We start from the raw sequence: 20,941 nt of genomic DNA on the forward strand, positions 1-20,941 counted from the left end.
CAGACATGACAGCACATTTTCACTTTACATCGTTGTAAAGGGATGGCGGCAGTTGTGGTGCAGAGGGGTGGATAACGTAGTTAGTAGTCCACAAATAATCCAGGCTGCCAAACACTGGTGACAAACCTCAGAGTTCAGAAATGTGCTTCACACCAGCATGCAGGACAGTTACTTTTTCTCTGAAGGTTATCCAAGCACTTCTACAGCTCTGCTCTGGAAATCATGAAAATGAAGCTCCTTTCCAGATGGCTCGTACTTCTCAATTTTATCTGTGGAGAAAAGGCAGAAACAGTGTTTTCTTCAAACTGACAATCCTAGATGAAGACAAAGCACAGCCAAACATTAAATGAAGTAACAAAGCTCACCATTTTTTTCTTAAAGCACTAATTCTTATTTTTTTTGAGTAAATATCAGACAAAGTTTATTTTGCTTGTAAGATAACTGGGGCTGGGACCCAGGCCTCGACAATGCCTGACACAACAATGCTGCTTCACAAAACAAGACCAAGAACCCAGTGTCAAGGTCATTTTGTTGTGTGCAAGCCCATCCTAATTAGACCTTCAACAGATAAATGCAGAAGAAGATGTGGTAATGCTTCAGTGAGTTTTAACTTCTTTTCCCCATACATTTGTAAAATGTCAAGCAGATTGTAGAAACCTAACCAGTAAATTCTCTTTTCACTAAGCTGCTCTTGTTTCCATAGCAGTTAAGTTTCCCTGCTGTGTGGCAGGAGGCTGCTTATATTCTCTGCTCCCTTACCCTTGCCTTGAGATCAGTTATAAAGATGTTTATGTGAAGCACGTGTAGAAGAGAATCAGGTTGTACCATTACTGACTGGGGTCTGGCTGTCATGCCACCTACTGCTTACCAAGGCAATTAAATGAGGTGCTACTTCTTTCCTTAAAATCAGGTGACATATTTGAAGCTTGAACAATATCCAGGCACAGTTTCTCCATCACTTTCAGACAGAGATAATGACATCAGCCAAATCCTGACACAGCTCTGAATATTTACTGCCTCTTTAATAAACTTGCATGCACTGCAGAGGGCTGAGTGCTTGGGTTTGATGGAGTTTGTTTTAGGGACTGCGTTTTTTTAACTTTTTACCTGAAACATAGAATAATAGTATGTATCCTCATTAAAATGAATTGTAGAAAGCAGAAAAATAATTTTAATATTTAAGCACATTTGAAGATTCAGTTAACCTAAATTTGTCCTAAATTTACAGGAATAAATCAATTCAGGAAGATCATTGGGAAGATAGGTCACTTCCATCAAGAGTCACATATGTTGTCAACATCAACTCCAGTTTTAAAAAGTGACACTTACAGAACCAGGAACCAGTAATTTTGATTTCAAAGATCTCCCTCACTTCTAAAATTATTTAGTCTACTAACACTGAATATGCACTGGGCTGCATATTCAAAGTTTCTCAACTTGTTCTTACTTACATTAAAATATAACAAGGTCTTTGTAAAGCAGCTGGGTGGCACAACTAGAGGAAAAGAATTCCGAAACTGATGAATTGTTTGGTGTCCAGATACCTCACCAAGCAGAGGATAATAGGAAATAATATTTTCCTTCTTCCTTATTCCTCAGAAAGCTTAGAAATAGAATTTGTGTCAAGATTGACACCCCTGCTACATGAACGAACCAGTCCATTGTTTTGCAGCTCTTGAGTACTGAGCTGCTGGGAATGCTGCTTCCTTGTGGAAATGAAACTCAAAGCTATTCATGCACTGAAGAAAAGGGAAGGAATCAGAAATGCAATGAGTGCAGGTACAGGAATAAACCAAAAAAAATGACACTCTGGAGTTTATGCTTTTAAAATACCCTTAATTTGTAACGTAATTTTCAACAAAATTATTTACAGGATACTGGTCTTGATTACATGTAACTTTATTAGCTTGCTGTCAAAAACAGACTTTTACTATTTTGCACAGGAAAATGGTGATAAACACAGGTCACAGTTCACTTTTGTGATTAAAAGCTGGGCAGATGATGCACACATGACTAACTCCAACTTACATGCCAGAACTAAGAGTTAGTTGACTGATACTGGAGTTTCTGAGGCTTACTGTCTGCTGTTTAAACATTTTAAGCAGATCATTTCAGAACAAAAAGCAGCTGTAAAAAGAGAATTACATCAGACTACAAATCTAACCCAACAAACTCCATCACTGTGTTCTTGTTTGCACCAGCTGAAGATCCAGCTGCTGATTTTAACTACTCCTCAAGCTTTCAAAGACATTACTACTTGTTGCCTTTTGGCCACAAGCCCAGACTTAGCTTTAGGGAAATGAGATATTTTCTAGTCTCTATCAGCACAAAAGTTACAAAGGAACCTGGATGCTCAACTGCATGACTTTTGCTATGCTTCAGAAGCAGCAAGAGCAGTGCTCAGAAGACATCTTTTGTGAAGTCATTAAGGTTCTGCTTCACCATGCCCAAGTCTCCTTCCACGGATGTCCTGACAAAGGCATTGCTGTAGCCATTACAGAATATTTCAGTAGAAAGTGTGAATGAACTTTCCCCAAAACTCTTCCTTTCTGTTGCAAACTAATTAAGACAGTATCAGATTCAGTAACAAAAGTCATTGGACCATACAAAACCACACCTGAGTCAGGGCAGGAGTAGCCAATAAATATGAGTTCCTCCAGCAAGATTGGAGTCATCCCATCCGGGGTCTAGAATTAGGAGACAGGCTTGCTCAAGCCTCTGTCAGGTCTGCCTGACATTAACATTTGGTATTGGCTCAAGATGCACTGGGAAGATTTCAGCAACTGAGGATTTAATTGATTATTGGCAAACTTGCATATAATAGCTATGTAAAGCAAATACATTTTTTCATCTGCAAAGAACTACAAATAAAACCTACAAGAATTTGTCAATTGACTTTTCTTCTCCTTAGGAAACATACTTGATGTGTCATGTTGCTAATTACTGCACAGCACATAAGCAACCTGTATAACAATGGAGTTCTTCCTCATGAGTTCTTCCTTAAATTAAACCTCAGAATGTATTTTAAACAGTTGTTTCATGAAAAAGGAGACAGCCTTTTGTCTATATCTTTTTGAGCACAAAAAAATGTTTCTGCAATAGAACAAGTGAAATTTTCAAAAAGGCATGGAAGAGTTAGAGGCATGAAATGAGAACTGATGGGAAATTCTTATGGCACTTTTTTTTTCATTAAAAGGGACCATTTTCTTGGAACAAAGACATTTCAGGGAAACACATCAAGTTTTGTCAAAAGCTTAATGCATACATCGGTTTTCTCATTTCATTTTAACAATGCCATTGTGTTGTCATCAGGTAAAAATATTTCTTCAACAGGGTCATTTCATTAGCTCCATTAAAGTCTTTATTTTATATACATCATTTAGTATTTTGTTCTTATATTTGCAAAAGTCCCGTTAAGTATGCCAATACTGTCTTCAGCAGCTGTATTCAAAACTGTTCTACGGTCTCCCAAACTGATAGCCCATGGCTCAAACTGTACCATAAGTAGGGGTCATGCCCGAATACGCACTGTTCTCCAATCTATCTACATGCAGTTTGCCACCCCTGCTTGATTTCCTCTGTGGACTATCAAGTGACAACAAAGAAGTGGCCACTAATTTTCTAGTTGGAATAACTATCCTTAGTTTTCTAATATGACCTATTTAGTTTCCTTAAGATGATTTGGGCCATAGGAGCTGAAGAAGTCATAGCTAGTTTGGATTATAAGCAGAACAAAATGAAATGCCAAGTCTTAAAATTGCTTAAAATACACCATATTTGATTAACTGGATTGTTTTTCTAGAAAATTCAGTGTTTATGACACAGAAGGCATTTTGAGATACCACAGAAGAACAGCATGAGGTCAAACTGAAAAGCTGTCCTGGAGCCTGAAACCTGTTTGATACCTAGATCTATGATAAACTTTACAGAAATGCAAGCACTCAAATGCTTAATTAAGTGCTTTAGTACATGGGCTTTGTCCAGATATTAATTTATGTTTTGGTTTTTGCAATTATGCTGGTTTAGATTTGGCAGCCTTTCTGTCTTTCTATGAATGAAGTGAAAGGAACAGAAGTTTGGGGGAACTAGTGTGAGGATTTTATAACATACCATAAATGAAACATGCTTATTTTGCATTCACATTATGCCTGAGTAACACAGAAACCCAGCCAATTCCTCATAAGGGCACATGGTAACATTTTCTTGCTCTTCTACTCAGTTTCAGTTATGCAGCTTCCTCTTCTGATTTTTATTCAGAAAAACTGCAGAAACAATACCTGTACATTGGCTGAACCTATCTGCAAGGAAAACTTCACTTTGGGAGGACAGGACCAGGCTGGGCAGGGAGAGCCTGCAAGACCTGCAATGCATTTGCATAATATATCTACTGACAATCTGTGCTGGGAAGAAAATTGTAGATACAAGCAAAGGGTTAAGGATTTATTGCTTTCTACAAAAAAAAAAAAAAAAAAAAATCAGGTTCAGCTTTTAGAAAAAGTAAAATTTCTTGATGAATTAGCTTTTCTTCGCCTTCATGGATATTAGCCTTGTGAAATTGCTGTCTATTTGCATTAAAATCAGTTCCCATTGCTAATGAGGTAGAAATGCAAAGAACAATATGTATGTCTTGGGACTTTGTATGTTCATATCCCACCACTATTAAACAAAATGTTTCCATAATATTTCACTTAGTATAGGTATGAAGGAACAATCCTTTGTATCTTGGTTGAAGCAAATATTTTGTACAAAGTGAAAGACGATGGTTAAGAAAGGACCAGTTCCTTCCACAGAGCCAAAGAGAAAGCAGATTTTCCTCCTTTATCTGAATTCTTGAGGAAAACTAGATGGCAGAGAGTGTGGCAGAGTCCATCTTCCAGCCTTACAATTTCAGAGGAAAGCATAGTGCTCCCCTGGGCACTGAATCCTCCACTGGGCTCCAAAGTCAGCAGGAAATCATAGACCACTGTGCATCAGCCAGTTAGTGCTGCTCAGAGAAGCATTATCTGGCTTTTCTGTCTTTTAGATATCACTTGAAAGTGCAAAGGGAATATGCAGGCTAAATCAAGAGCTCACTTCAGTTCTGTATCCCAATCTTTTCTCACTCTCTTAACTGGCAGTTTGTCAGAGATGTCAAGTAGCTTCAAGTAGAGATTACAGCCAGTCTGCAGAGTGGGGTGCCTGCACACTCAGCATCTGTTGCTGAGTTATGAATGAGTTATGTCACTTTGCTGAGTTATACCTGAATGCTGAGTTATGTCACCCAGAACACTCAGAACAAATAGTCATCTCTTGTTTCTAACACAGTTGGAAAAAGTTGTTTTACTTCTGCTACCTATCACCTACCCTTGAACTAAACAAACACATTGTCTTTTTCAACAAACCTCAGTTATCACCATCGAATCGCAGAGAAAGAAAAAAGGGGAGAAAGAAATCTATAACCTCTGAAAAAGTAAATCAGCTCAGAGTCAGTTTCTAAAAAGAGAGGACAGAGATTTCTTTGCATAATGTCAGTCCCACAAACTTGCTGTTTGGTTGTGCTCTGGTTGAAAACAGTCACAGAAGCAGTCCAGAAGCACAGTATTAAGCACTTGATTATAGCCTGTAACACTAGATAGTACTGGTAATCATAGTTTAACAAATTTCTTAGTCTAGGGAGAAAGATAAGCTAGACAATGTTGGTAGCTTAGGTTCTGGATATTTTTTTCTGCAGTGCCTTGTACATACACTGTGACTGTTTCAGGACAACGAAGATGAAGACAGTTTGATCTCTGTCCTGTGGTTATTAATGAGACAGAGCTGCATTCTGGAAGCATATGTTGAACCACCTTTATTCCAGGACTGAAGTATGTGAGCAATAAAACAAAATTACATTTGGAATATACTTGATTGCATTGCTGATTTTCTTCCTCTGGGGCATCAGTCTAGCTGGCCTGAATGTCTGTAACTGCACATCAAAAACTTACAGAAAGTGGGAAAACAGGACACATTTTGTCAAGAAGAGGTGATCAATCCATCCAACAAACTAAAATTTTTATCCATTTGCTAAAAAATTAGTTTAAGAACCTTCATTAACTGAATCCAATCTCTTTCCAAGAACTCCTTTACAAAACCATTGTGAAAAAACATCCACTTTTTGGTATGCCTGCCAGTTGCAGACCGTGCTACTATTTCAAATTAAATTAAAGAGGACCAAATTCTATGGTGATAGGTCTGCAGACATTTGTATAACAGGAAGCGAGCTGAGTTCTCTTTCAGGTGATGTCTTATGAATTTAAAACAGCAGCTACAACAAAATGTACAAAAATAAGCATGCTTCCAGACTCAGTATCTTTCTGAAGGTTATTGTTTTGCACTAAGGAGTCTGTCTATAGGCTAATATAGATTACACAGATTGTAACCAGAAAGGGACGTTACTAACAATTTGTAAGAGGTATCAGGCAAAAGGAGCAGGAGATTGCAAGTACTAATTTATCTGAATTTTCTTATTTCAAACTCTGGGTGTTATGGATGAATTTGCAAAAGTTTATCATGAATCTGTTCACCAGAACTAATCTTACTCTGTTTTTGTATTATGCTTGTGATAATTCTAAAGAGCCTATTCTGAAGCCATAATTGTCTGCACTTGACTATACTTCATGTTATATGCTGAGGAATTAATGTAGAAAAATATTTTAGCCTTAGCCCTTAAAATTTCAGGTCAGTTGTTTCTAGTCAGGGGTTGTGCTGGCCTTTGGCACTAGCAGTGATTTTTCATTGTGCTATCTCACACTTCACAGTGGCAGGCATTATGTACAATTGACTTTTGTCATAGGATCACTGTGGTTGTTACAACACTAGATGAGATTCTAAATGTTTTTAGTGCATTGCTGCTGGTGTGGCCAGTTTGGGTGGACAGCACTAACAATCCTCACAGTGAAGGAAATTGGCTCCCACTGATATTTCTCTTGGCAGACAGCAAGAGTTTCTTATTGACTGTTTATCCAGTCACACAGTTACTCCACGCTTAAAGAAAAATAAACTAAGAAAAGTCCTTTAAATTCAGCTTTTTGTTGCTTACAGAACCACCCTGAGGTGCAATGCTGAGAACAAAGTGAATTCTGCATCTGCTGCAGGGTGTACTGGGGGCTCAGCCTCCCCTGAGCTCACGCTGTGTAGCTCACAGCAGGCAAGAGAGCATGTGGAGAGCTTCTGCTCTCTGGACAGAAGTACATGACCATATGAGACATGGCATGACCATGTTCGTCGAGTAAGGGTATTACTTTTAAGAGAAGGAAGTCCTGATATGTATCTTTAGTCAAGTGATATCTCTTGAGTAAGACACTGCTTCACCCACTAAAAGTTGTAAAAGTATTCTAATAAATAAAGGGGAGAGAGAGGCTTTTGTCTTCTGTCACCCTACTGTTCCCTCCAACAGTGTCTCTGAGTTACTCACAGGTGTAGCTTGCTACTCCAGCTGGTCTTACTCACTGTCATCAGCTCTCCACATCTCTCACTGCCAAACACCAACTTCTATCTAGGCATGCTGTCCAAACTCACTGGAATGACTCCCACTACCAGGCATCTCCTGAGCTGCTGCAGCTGGCACAAACGTACTCAGACAGCAGGCAGATATCACTTTGTGATAGCTGATTAAGTTTTGATCACATCACCCCCCCATCTATTTCCTGCGGTTGCTCTGCTTGAGGCTAATGCTTCAGTAACAGAGTTGCCTTAGTGTGTGGCTTGCTGGGAGAGTTCACACCTGGTGTGTGTGTTACTACAGTGTAGACAAATATTCCCACATATCCCATAGCCTCACACCCATGAAACCATTTTGTCTTCTCTCTTCTGGGCTTGTGCTAGAGGAGGTGGGATTGGAAACTCCAGTCATCTGCTTTTGAGTTTACATCATTTTCTTTGAGGCCCAGGGGGTGTGGGGGGTGGGAATTTAAGGAAGGGATTTTCTATTTGTTGGCTTCCTCCAGAAGTGAATAATTACCCTACTATATAGTGCACATTTGCTGCTATCATACTCAACTTTGGCAGGTTTGCATCTGCAGCTGTTTTCCATTAAGGCAGAAAACACTCCTCAACTAAGCTCCCAATATGTAACTGACCTCCTAAGGTTCATCGAATGAGAAGCTGCAGTGTCATTTATCAGTAGGTGCAGAGCAGTTTAGACTTCTTGTTCATAAGTTTACGAAGAAAGCCCAGCCAACTTAGGCAGAGGAAAGATTGCAGAATTGGGTGCTTCTTGTACCTCTCTTTAATACGGGCCCACTGATTTCCATAAAATCCCATGACAAATTCCAGTCTTGTTCCAAATTTTTCTCCCACCACTGGTTTCCTCTGCCAATGGGGTTCTTATTAAAATCAAGGAGAAGAAGGTGGTTGGGAGGCAAAGGAGATAATATGGTATGTTAAAGCAGATTTTAGCCTGACTGACTCTTACTTTCAAACCTGCATACCTAATTTTTTCTGTTGATTGGATATTGGCAGTGTTGGCACACTGAAACATCTTTTTCCATGTGATCACACTGCAAAAGCAATACCTGCAATTACACATGAAATCACATGCCCATAGCTGTAGATATTTGTCATCAAGGATCTACATATAATGGGAAAACCTTTAATTATAGCTGCTCCTTTGGCAGAAACTTTTCTCTCTCTCTGCCTTGCACACAGAGAGCTTAGTTGTCCACAGGCTGCACAAATAAGCCAAGAAATTGAAGCCAATTAGATATGTAAATTGAGGTAGCCAGAGCCCTCTGTATTTCAGAAATGAAGAGGAAGAGGAGCCCCAGCATCTGACAAGGCCATTTCTGTACTTTGAGCTGAGCAGTGTCCCTGCGTAAATTTACATTGGCAGCAAGATATCTTGTATCTTCTGACTAGTTCAAAGAAAATACTGTATATAAATAGAAACTTATTTCCTAAACTAGAGTAGAAAGAAAAAAAACCCAATAAATTCTAGTTCCTGACATGATCTGACCATATAAATATGGCAGTAAATGATACAACCCTGTAGATATGGCATATAGATATGACAGCGAGCCTTACAAAGCACTGCTTTATACAGTGCTGCTTCAATGGGAACACAGTTAAAATTTCTCTTGCCATCAGGCATGCCAGCAGTCTTGCCTCAGCCTGTGGAACCACCGGGAGCCACCTCCCCGCCACCTGGCACAGCCTCATCTAATCACTGCAATTAGGCCAAGTTAAATAAGAAATCAATTACAGCTTCTCCCTTGAGTTTTTTCCTGGCTGTGTATGGTATTCTTTTCTTCAAACAGATCCCCTCTAACAGCTGTGTTTTAAGTTCCCTGAAGGAGAGTGCTGCAAGGAGGGGGATGGAGAGGCAGGGGCCAGTGGGCCTTGGCACAGCAGCCATTTCCATGGTGGCTGGGCAAGCAGCCACTGCTTGACCAGGTGGCTGACAGGGTGTAAAGTGGGGTCTTGCCTGCCCTCAGCAACATTTTTTTCTGCAAATTGGTGTGGCAAGTGAAAAAAAAGCCTTCCTGAGGGGTTTTCCTGCCAGGGAGGGCCTGGCCCAGCTGTGCAGCTTGCAGGCCCTGGGCAGCAGGGTGCAGGGGTTTTATCATTTGAGGGGGAAAAAACAAATCAGAATCAGGCATGAAGTGACCAGTTCCCCTTTTTTTTTGCTTGCTATGGTGACAGAGTAGGTCAAAAAGTCCACATCGGCATGGATGGAAAACTGCTGTGTGAGCCTTTCAGTGCCTTATTGGCATGTGCCTTGCTGAAGCTGCCTTCTGGTGTCAGAAGTGGTGCAAGGGCAAATGGAGTATTGGCAGCATCCTGGCACAGTGTGATCTCCTGCTCTGTACTCCCAAACAGCACCTTGTCTTGCAGCTGAAAACAGAGAGTGGGACAGGAATGATTTTAATTACATTTCAACACCATGGGATGGCCTTATGTCCCTGTGATGTCCAGTTGTAGCCACCCAGATCCATCTGGATTCAGAGTGTGTCTGATGTATGGTTTCCCCAGCAGCATATTAATAAGTATCAAGGGCAATGATGGTTGCTCAACAAATGGAAACAACTCAAAGTGACGCACAAAATGCAAAGGATGGTTTAAGAAAGCATTACTTGAGTAAAAAGCTAGCCAGTGAGTCCTCAGACAGAATTCTGCATTTTATCTCCTGTCAGAAGTCTTACTACGCCTTGCCTGTCAGAAAAGTGGAAGGACTCAGCTAGTCTGTTTTTTTGTAAAGAATACACATCTGACATGGGTACCCATAATACAGGGCTTTTCAAACCCTGGGAAGTTTGCCGCTGCTTTCCTGAAGTGGACAAATGACGTTGTATTTCTTTGCTGAGCGATCAAACAGCATGTCTGAAATATGTATCTCAATTGGCATACATTTCTAAGAGGGATACTGGAAGCTTTTTGTAAAGATCTAAACTTAGAGATATTTCCTTTCAGTGCTTATGACAGGTAAATAAATCAATATGACAACATAAATAATCTCAAAGCTATTCCATCCTGACATGTAATATTCCTATGTGCCATGGGATACTCAAACCTGTCATTGGCACATTTCCCTGCAGAGTTCACACAAGGTTCAGGATTCATTAAATATGTGTAAACTCCGGGAAACTACAACTCTACTGAGAATAGAGGTGGCTCTGCTCCTGATTTTAGTGCTTCAGGTGTCATTCTTATGAGTTTTCATGAGAGCTGGTCCTTGAGGGACAAGGCATGGATCTCATAGCAAGACAAGCCCAGAAAGGTTTCAGTTCCCGGCACACCTACTCTGGCTATGCACTTCAAGTAATTACTTAAGCTAATGCTTTGCTTTAGGAAAATGTTGAACCCATTCCAAATGATAGAGAATAAAATACCTACTTGGGCAAGATTCCTTTTTGTTTTTCAAGTGGCAAATGAGAAAATGCAACCAGTTCTTTTTTATCAAACAGTGAACACATACAGAGTTTGGCTGACGTAGTACTTTACTTCTTCTACCTTTGCAGCTGTTTCCAAGGTGCTTTTCTTTGCAGTAGCGTGATGCCATGGATAGAGTTTATTTGTGACACTTATGTGGCACCAATACACACAGCTTGTCACCCTTGGCTCCCTTTACAGCCTGTGTAAAGCAAGAGGTGCCTTTTTCTCTCTGTTGATTGTCAAGGGAGACTAGTAGAACCATCTTGGATGCAGGCACCTATGCTTGCTAAAATCAAAAGCTGAGTTAGTCGATACTCATGTGAAATACAGTGCAGCAATTCCCAAGTTAGCAGTCCACACAGCCATAGCAAACTGCCTACAAAATGACAGCAAGGGAATATGAAATAATAAAATATACAAACTAATACAACTACAGTGAAGTCATGTAATGACAGTTGAGAGTCAGCAGTAACTACATGTTTTAAAAGTTTCTAGACTGCTATACAAAAAGATAGCAATCATCATACCACATAAATGTGGTAGTAATCATTGGTGTCATGTTGCAACATTGAACATGCTACCAGGAAACTGTGAAACAGAAAATGGCTTTGTGGGATAACTGACTGGAATCAATTTCTGAGCGTGTGTTTTTGTCTGTATTACACACGGACCCAGAATATTGCATCCTACTGTAACAGACCAAGCACCAGAGACTAAAAGAGCTCTGTTTGATGGAAATCCAATGTCAAGAAACCTTGTAATCAGACATGGCCTTAATACACTTTGGTTATTTAAGTTCTGTCCCCTGCACAGTGAATATTATAGAAGGCTACACCTCTGTTTCAAGCTCAGTTTCTTGGCCGTGAGGACAGAGCTGGATACTGCACTGCAACACTGAACAATTACAAAATAACAGGAAAAAGGAGTTACTCAGCTGCATTACCTATGCTTTCATGCTTCTGTGATTTTTTACATAATCAGGGGTAGATTAGACAAAGCTCCCAAAGATTACTGGTCTTGTTTTGAGGTATTTGATGGTGTTTTCTTGGGTGTGTGTAGTGATATTCAGCTATTCCTTGTTTTATCTCTGACCCAGGTGTTGCCTAACCTTTTAAATTATGTCCAACATATATGCTGCTTACCCTGATGTAGGTTAGGGTGTCCAATGGAATTTGTGAGACCCTGCCAAGTTCAGCCAGAGGGGTAGCTACAAACATGAGTCCACCAGAAATCTGAAAGTATAACTAACTCATCAGCTTATAAACACACCACGTCTCTCAGACCTATTCAAGGCACTCTAACTTTAAGCCCGTCCACTAAAGCAGGACATCACAATAACTCAGTTAAAAACAGCATAAGCTCATTCCCTGTTCCTCTCTGTCACTAGCTAATGTTGATTCCACTCTGTGCTTCTTTTCATGGGAGGAACATTTCGCAGACATCAATAAAATATTGATCATAGTAGTTGTGTGAGCTACTATTGCCCCCATCCTTAAAGTGACACAACTGATACAAAAGGTATGCAGGCACCAGGCATAAGTTCATTCCTTCAGATGAGGAAAGAACCTAAATCTTTAAGGTTTTATTTCTATAACTTAGTACATCTATTGTTTTATTCACTTTCTCACTGGAAGGTATCACCTAAAAATTGGAGTAGACTCATTTTGAATCTAAAGGAATGGTAGGCTCCCTCACCCCATCAATGCCATGCGTTGGGGTATCTGCTGTATCATATAATGGAGAGGCTGCTGGCAGCTCCTCTGTTCCTCCCTCCATTGCTGTTTCTGCACCCACGTGTAGTCTGCAAAGCTGCTTTGGCTGTGAAGTGCAAAGTGCTGGCAGAATCAAAAGTTTGCCCTGTTTATAAGTAATGTGCCATTTACATAGAAAGTTCTGTGAGTAGGAATAAATTGAGTGGGATGGTATTTGTGTTTTCTGTTGCTGAGAGACTGAGAATTGCGGACATGTTCATCAGTAGACAAAGGCCCTTAGTCATGCCTCTGCTACTGAAGAGACAACTCTGCTCTGCAGTTGTCATGACAACACTGGTTATATAAAGACACATATCAGAAGAAAGATCATTTGCTCTGTGCCCTATATTTCAGTGTAGAAATACATCCTCTCTACAACAAATCTATTTTGTTATAGACAAAACTGATGCTTCTGTAAAGAAAAGTAACACTCCAGAAAGCTGCCTGCTGGAATGAAACAGTTTACAGTGAAAAAAAAAAAAAAAAGCTTCCAAACAAATAAAACATCTCACAGGAAGACTTCCATAATTTGGGGATCATTGGGACCAAGTTCCACTCAATGTGGAGATGATTTAAAAGGTTCAAATACATTTCCACTGCAAAGGTGTCATGTTTGTGAATAAAGACAAGCCCTGGCTCAGTAATATCACAGAATTTAATAAAGTGCAAGGGAAATGTTAGTCTCAAAATGCCTATGAAATCACATCACCTTAAAACGTTCAACACAATCATGTACGTGGCCTGAAGCTGAGAAACACAGACCATACCTACTGCTCAGCTGAGGACAAAGAAAATCAGCCTTGACTCTGCAACCTACTCACTTGGCTAAAAGTTAAAACTGACAGAAGAATTTCGTGGCTGTGTCTGATCTTGTGTTATTATGTTAAATGGCATTTCTGAAACAAATAGGCCTAGGGAAAAAACAGTAAGCAACCCGACTAATTTGCTAAATCCTTCTTCTTCTTATAATTATATTCTTCATTACTGAAGAAACCTTTGCAGTCCTCAGAGAGGCCAACAGTGATGTGCTGTGAGGACCTGCAAATCTGTTAATCCCCACATGAAGCAACAGAATTGGAAATGAATCTTGAGAATTACACGTCCATGCAAAAAGGTGAAGCCTTACAGCTTTGAAAAAGTCTTTTCAGGTGTGCACTGTTCTGAAATTAATCTAGCCAAGTTGTGTAGCAAAGAGCAATTCTCTAAATTTTCTATCAGAATCAGTGCCTCTAACAATTGAATTTCTACAAGTTCTCTGGTCTCACTTGTAACTCAAAACAGAAGGTATCTGGGACGCCAGTGTGTTATGCCAGCTCCTACTACTGTTGATAGCCGGCATTTCACTCATGAGCAAAAATAGATTTCCCCTTCAAACCCCATTTTTTATGTAACAACTGAGTTCTTCTACCCAGGATTTTTGGCCACATGAAGGACCCAGGCATCCTACTCCAGTTCTGAATTCCTGTCTCTTGCCCCACATTACTGCATACTCCCTTGGTGTGCCTGCTGCCCCAGAAATCTCATGCCTTTGCCCTTTTTAGACCACAAACACGGTGCCCTCCAGTCTCTTTCTGTGGTTCTCCCCATGGTGACCACCTGGTATGCCCTTTTCTCCACTAAATAGTGGAGAATTCCTGAAAGGCTGACAGAATAAAAGGCAGAAGGCAGTATAGGGTTTGATTCCCTGTGAAATGCTGCAATAGGATTGCAGTCCAGCGTCTTAGCTGACAGAAAGAAAATGGAGGAGGAATAACTTCATTTGGAACAGAAGTAGATACATGATTGCTTTTAACATGATTGAATCAATTTAACTCTTAAGATGAGAAATCCCCAGCAGATTTCAGAAGGTAAATTATTAGTGACTCAGTAAAGCAAACAGTGTGTTTGAAGAGTGAACTTCATGAACTCACATCTCTATCACGTATACTGTGCTCAGCAAACAAAGGGAGATTTTACTTCTAAAGCTTTAATGTACACAATAATAAGATCTCTGGGACATATTTAGAAGTGATGGACTGCAGCGATATCAGTGTTTTCTCTCTTTACCTGCCTGTAAAAACTCTCATTGTCATCTCTAAGCACTTCACAGAAATGTAAGCCATTAACTGCACAAGCAGTCAGGATTAGCTGCTCCCAATTTGATAGATATGGAAAATGAAGTGCAAACAGTAAATGCCCCTTCCAAAGGCCCTGGTGAAATTCAGGTCCTCATAATGAATGAGAAATTAGGAAACTAAATGCAGTTTGGACCTGAGAGTCTCTTCCAGTGTTATACAAGAAGCCTTTAGGAGGCCTGGGAGTCAATTTGGGGAATCTTAAGGACTGGCTGTGTTTTTAAGCAAAATCTTTCCTTCCCTAAAGAAACCCACACCTTCAAGGATTTCTTAGTAATTGCTTTTCTCCTTGTATAGTTTCTAACTCACATCACACCCTTCTCTGGCAGCATTTTCCCCTTTCTATCCTGCAGGCATAGAAATGGAGATAAAATAGCTTATAGTTCTCCTGTGATGAGGGAGAAGGTTGTGGAAGGAGACTTCCCGCCTATCACCTGTGTGAGGATTCCTCTTTGCTTTGATAACCATGGGCTAAAATTTACAAAAGTCATGAAATCTTTAACCGGAAGGTGAGGCTTGCCAGAAGCATTTCACACAGCTCTCACCACAAGGTTTTTAACTGTTCATTTGAAAGAAACCCCAGAGAAGTCTGTGGAGACGTGTCAGGAACTAACTTCCCCTCTCATTCACCTTCAGTATGACTCACTGTATTATCATAAACCGTGCCCTAAGCTTCACATTATAAAGCATGCAGGAAGAGTATGTCTTAATCTAGCAAGAAATGTGGAGCTTATCACATTCATTCATCTATATTTATTAATTTGGCATACCTCTACCATTAGAATTAGTTAAAAATGGGAATGGAAGAATGGGGTACAACTGGTTCATACTGAAGTTAATACATATTTTGTCTCTCTTGAATAAAAGTAAGTCAGATATAATACAGTTGAAACCTACTGCACTCACAAATGTAAACTTCATTTTCGAGATAGGCGAAGTGAGATATGGCTGGGGCAGAGCTGGGCTACGGTGGGGGGAAGCCCTTATCAGAATGTCCTAAAGACATGAAAAAGCCCTTAGACTTTCTGGAAAGAAATTATATCCTGGATTCAAATGGGCTTCTCATTACCTTGAACCTTCCCTCTTCCATTAGACTTCTGCAAAGTGAAAGAAGATTCTGAATGAACCTTTTAAATCAAAGTGGTAACCTTTTACATCCACTTGGAACAGCTGTGAACACCTGCTAAATTACTGCAGACACTACTTTATTATTGCCACTAAGAAAATCAGAGCAGTTTGCTGCATATGCAAATCAATTCAGCAATTATATTAGGAAATGAAACCTTGTTGTTTTCATAAATTTTCACACATATTAAAGCATTGATTTCATGCTTTTCTAGAGATTTCCAGGAGACATAAAAATAAGTTACAACTCAGGCAGGTAGACCTTTTCCCATAGCTTTTGAAGTGAATTACAGCACAATTGGGTGAGTTAAATAATAAAAAAATGTCAGAAGTGCTGGAGTGTTGTGGAAGACCTTGCAGATCAAGTAGCCTTATGTGCACATCTCAGTTTGTGATTTACTCACACGCTGTACATTGCTACATCTGCTTTAGGTGACCAGGCCCTTACTGGGTGACCTTAAGTGCATATGCTGTCTATAAGCCCCTTGCCTGGCAAATCCCTGTGACTTTCCAGAATACAAGGGGCTATAGCAGCCATGATCATGTCAGCATCCAACCAGCTATACTGCTTACTGCCACTGCTACTGCTAGTGAGTGGATGAAACCTGCCTGAGGCTCTCCACAAATGTGATAGCAGAACTATATGATGACAGGATTGCTCATGTGGTGACTTCTGAGACACAGAATGAAACTGTAGTCTGTCCTGCCCTCGCCTACACGTACTAACCTTCACAGATTGGTGCCACCTGTAGAATTAATAAGCATATTATCTTTCATCTTTCAGGCCACTAGTGAAAATATTAAATAGTACCAGATACAAGACAGGCCAAGATAGGCCACTGCTTCCCTGTATTTGACATTATGCCACTGAGAATTACTCTGTAAATAGAGATTTGTACATATGCAACAGATGCTTCTTCCTAGTCATGGCTCCCTAGACTCCTTCTGAGAAGGCATATGACAACTGCCACCTGCCTTCAGTCTTCAGGGATTACAGATGTCTCCAGATTTCATGTCTGGAACATGGGATTTACTTGCCTTCTGTCACTGCAGCAATGGATGTGTCCTACCAGTGCCCTATACCTGAATATAATTTAAAAGCCCTGTCAAAGTGCCAGCCTGACCTTCTGTCCTCTTCCACGGACTGGCATTTCCTGAAATTCCAGAGTAGCTTTTTTTATTTTTTTGACATTTTCACTGTTTACTGACCTCTGAATCACCTTTGAAACACACTTTTCTAACCCTGTACTCAATGGATGTCTGTATTGCAGTACCAGTTGTGTGTACATTAGGATTAATCCATGATGCAAAGACATGTTCAGGGCTCATCCAAATCCCATACCACATGTCCATCCATCTTTGTTCTCCAACCCTCTCCTCACACCTACATTTCCAAGAAAAAAGTCCTGGCAAACAGACCAGGAGAACATTAAGATGAGCTCTACTTGTTCTTTGACCTTGATCCCACAGGGCTTCCTAGCGGTTGAGTCTAAATATAACCCCAGGAGAATACACCATAGATTGAACTCCACTGTGCCAGTTATGCACAGACACAGAATAAAAAGACAAGTGTTTTCCCCAACTGTGTCTAAAGAGTCTTCCATTACTGTATTCTGTAACACGTTTGTAGGAGAGAACGCTTTACATCTATAGCCTTTTTTTCTTGCTGTAATTAATGCACAGGTTTTGTTTCAATGGTTTTTTCTGCTATTGGATTTTTTTTTCATCTCAGAACTTGTAACTTCAGGCTTAGTGCCAAATATTTTCTGCTTTCTGAAAGCACATTGTCTGTAAGACACATGACAGACATCCCTCAAGATGAAAACTGCCACAAGTGGTCTGATCCGTTCCAAACCTTTTCCTGCAAGTCATTTATTTCAAACAATTCACTTTTCATCTCTTATAAAGCAGAGGCAGTCTGTGCATTTAAGGGTCAGACAAAATAATATTAAAATGGGTTTTTCAGCATCTATTGCTGTGTAATTTAGCAGATAAATGACTCTACTCATCGCTGTTGGAAGTGAAAGCCCTTGAGATACTTACACAGATGCATGTAAGGACCCTAAAGACAATGGAACAGTGAAGCTGCATCAGCATCATGGGCCAACTATGGAAAGGAGGGCACTGAATAGATAAAAACAAATATGGAAAGGGAATTAAACCTCAGCTTAAACAAGGAGAGTTTCTGTGCTAATCAGAACAGATACTGAGCTAGCTGACAGAGAACTGGCTTTTTTGTTGTTGTTGTTGCCTGTTTATTTTTTACTTGAAGATCTGTGAATTGAAATGTATTGCCTGTATGGAAGGAGGTTAGGTGCAGCTTCCACTAGAAATGTCCCAGAGTCTGGGCTTGGGTCCACAGTTACAGGGACAGGTCTGGACACCCTGAGACTACCATGATGGATCTTCAAAGTAGCACTGAATGATCCAGTTCTTCAGCTGTATGAACCCATCAGATAGGGGCCACAGAAGTCCTCTTGCTGTAGTCTGTCTGGGGGCTGGGGTGGCACCTGTATCTGGTTCTGCACTGTGCCGATGTGCCCACTTAAACTGAATTGAATGTGGCACTCCCACTGTATGGCCAGGAGTTTGTCTTCTCCCAAGACAAGGGAGGTCAAATAAAGTTCAAAAGCCCAGGTTCAAGGGCTTTCAAGTTATGTCTCAATTCCTTTGCCATATCTGCTGTAATTTTGTGTACTCAGACCCAACAGAAGACTGATCATAGCCTGAAGTTTAGGACGTTTATAAGCAACCTGGAGACTCTCCCTAAACCCACGTCCCACTTGCTGTCATTATTATGGGTCTATATTCACATTTCTCACTAAAAATAAATATATGTGGTTTGCTCTGAGAAAACAGATGATATAGTCAGAGGCAATAAGTAGATCTACACTTTCCAGTCGAATTGTTTTCATTTAAGATATATGAAAAAAAAGGCAATCAGAAATCAGCATAATGAAAAGCTGTTTCTCTCTTGTCTTTCATATGATGCCATACTGAGATTATCCTTCCAAACAAACTGCCTCATGTCAGAATGGCAGAAGATCTAACCTATGAACACATATGCATGTATGTTGGATTAATCTCTCCAGATACAGAGAAAGCATCCAGCAGAATATAGTTCCAAACCTGTTATTGATACTTGATATAAATTTAGTTTCATTGTTACCCTTTCCATATTTCCATATATTCATCTTACTCACTAAGAAAAGATGATTCAAATGGTTCCCTAAAACTTGTTCTGTTTTTCTGAAAGCGCATTCTCACAGTAAAGCAGTACATAGTTGCTCTATGCCAGGGGTCCTCAAACTATGGCCTGTGGGCCGGATACGCCCCCCCAGGGTCCTCAATCTGGCCCCCAGTATTTACAGACACACACCCTCCCCCCCCCCCCCCCCCCCCACCGCGGGGGGTTGGGGGGGAGAAACCAAGCAACTGCAGATGACTGCCTGCCACTTCATCCGCGTGCCAGCCCCCTGTTTAAAAAGTTTAGGGACCCCTGCTATATGCAGTCATGAATGAAAACACCTGCTAAACCTGTATGGTGGACAAAGCAATAAGTACTTCTTCTGTAGTTCCCTGTACCTGAAGAGCTGGAGATGCACAAATTAGTAGGCTTTGCACTGATAAAAACCTCCAGATGTGTTAGGCAGAATCAGTCTCAAGAACACTTCTTTTTATTGATGACTGCAAATGAATCTGAGATTGTTGGCTTCCTACAACAGAGGACTACTGCAGTAAGTCAGTAACAAGTTACCATAGTGACCCATTACACACAGGAAAAGTAAATTTCACTGCACTTATTTATTGACCTTTCTGTAAGGCTATATTCTCAACAAAACACTGGTCTTAAAAATGTTGATGCTTCTTGCTTCTCCATTGTGCAGTGGAGAAAGACTAGCACATTTAGGATGTAATACACCAAGACGTCTCAGTGAGGCAATTGTAATTTGGTGTTTAACTGTGTTACTAGTACCAAGCAAGCTGTGGTTCACTTTCAGAGCTTCAGCATCACAAATTATGTACCTAAATGCTTGTAAAAATTTTGGTTTAGTCTCTCCTTCCTTTGCCTCACATCAGGTAAAATCAAGTCTCACATTTTTCAAACACTGTTTCTTCTTTGAGTAGGTTTTGGTATCAGTTAATAGGACTGCAGTCTTACATCTCTCTTTCCCGGCCTCAGTATTTCAGTCCATAGTGAGTTCCAGCATCACTGTAGCTTTCCTTTCAGTACTAAAATCTTTCCCCTCATTTACTGGGTGTTTTCTTTCCTCCCTCCACATTCACACCCATGTCTGGCTGTCGCAAGAAAGTTAGGTAAGTGAGAATGAGAGACACTTCTGGCAGTCCTAGGAAAGAGGAAGGCTAGAGCCTGACTTACTTCCCCTCCTCTTTCCTCTGCAGCTTGAGGGTCTCACGTATGTTACTGGGGTTCAGCACCTATGCCCAGCACAGGACGAGGGGATAAGGGCAAAGAGGAGCAGAATGGCTGTGCATCTCAGAGGTTCAAGTGCTCCCTGAATAGCTCAGGTTCATGGTGTTTGGCCCAGGGTCAAAATCAAGCACTTCATTTATCTCTCATCCCTGAGGCAGCAATAATCAAGTTTTCTGCTGGAAAAGTTTGAGCCAGCTCCTTTTCAGTTGTTTAAGTCCATGTTGCTCTTCCCCGGCAGGAGCTGCCAAATACAGGTTGCTTTTATATCCTCCTCCCATCTGGTTACCACTTACAACTGCAGTGTAATTCCCTTCATCAGGGATTATAAAATAAATCAGGCAGTAGTAAGCCACTGCCCATGCCTCTCCCCATCCACTTCTCAAAGGGCTAATCTACCCTGAAAAAAACGGTGAAGAAACTGAAAATCCATCTCAAGGACTAATTGACTGATGAGAACATGTTCCCATTTAATGTTAGGGAATTTCAGAGACATTTGAATCTGGTGCCATATACATATAAATTCTAAGACTGAAATGACTTAAACATTTCATGCAGTAGAAGCAAGAAGACAGTTATGGCATATTTCATATACACACAAAGATGTGGAGATTAAAGTAACCCAAGGGCAG

Source organism: Falco rusticolus, chromosome 2 (genome assembly GCF_015220075.1).
Source record: "Falco rusticolus isolate bFalRus1 chromosome 2, bFalRus1.pri, whole genome shotgun sequence".
In the NCBI taxonomy this organism is placed as follows: Eukaryota; Metazoa; Chordata; class Aves; order Falconiformes; family Falconidae; genus Falco; species Falco rusticolus.